Raw genomic sequence first — 1,156 nt, forward strand, 5'->3', positions numbered from 1 at the left:
AGAATGCCAAGCAGTTCAACTGAGGAGTGGGAAGACATTGAATGTATCAACTCAAAGCAGAAGAAAGCTAAGAAAGGAACAACTAACAGAGGATGACCAACCAACTACCCAAAATCCCTCTGAGGACAGTAAGAGCCCAGGGAGGAATGATTTTGGCGTTCAAACGCCAGAAAAGGGTAAGAAAGTGGCGTTAAACGCCCAATGGGTAGCCACTTCTGGCGTTCAAACGCCATAAAAGGGTTGCAATCTGGCGTTAAACGCCCAAAAAGCACCCAATCCTGGCGTTCAAATGCCACAAAGGGGTCAGACACTTGCAAGTGCTGATAACAACCCCCTTAAGCAGGCTTCTCCAACCACTTCTGTAGGAAATAAACCTGCAGCAACTAAGGTTGAAGAATATAAAACCAAGATGCCTTATCCTCAGAAACTCCGCCAAGCGGAACAGAATAAGCAATTTGCCCGCTTTGCAGACTATCTAAGGACTCTTGAAATAAAGATTCCGTTTGCAGAGGCACTTGAGCAAATACCTTCTTATGCTAAGTTCATGAAAGAGATCTTAAGTCATAAGAAGGATTGGAGAGAAACTGAAAAAGTATTTCTCACTGAAGAATGCAGTGTAGTCATCATTAAATACCCATCAGGCATAATTGAGGACATGATTGTCAAGGTTGGGCCATTTGCCTTTCCCACTGACATTGTAGTGCTGGAAATGGAGGAGCACAAGAGTGCAACTCTCATTCTAGGAAGACCTTTCCTAGCAACTGGACGGACCCTCATTGATGTCCAAAAAGGGGAATTAACCCTGAGAGTCAATGAGGATGAGTTCAAGTTGAATGTTGTCAAAGCTATGCAGCATCCAGACACATCAAATGACTGCATGAGCACTAATATTATTGACTCTTTGGTGGAAGAGGTCAATATGATTGAAAGTCTTGAATCAGAGCTAGATGACATCTTTAAAGATGTTCAGCCTGATCTGGAGGAACTAAAGGAAATAAAAGAAATTCTGAAAATTCCTCAGGAAGGAGATAAGCCTCCTAAAACCGAGCTCAAGCCACTACCACCATCCCTAAAATATGCATTTCTGGGAGAAGGTGACACTTTTCCTGTGATCATAAGCTCTGCTCTAAATCCACAGGAAGAGGAAGCACTAATT

The sequence above is a fragment of the Arachis duranensis genome, chromosome 4, assembly GCF_000817695.3.
Source record: "Arachis duranensis cultivar V14167 chromosome 4, aradu.V14167.gnm2.J7QH, whole genome shotgun sequence".
Classification (NCBI taxonomy): Eukaryota; Viridiplantae; Streptophyta; class Magnoliopsida; order Fabales; family Fabaceae; genus Arachis; species Arachis duranensis.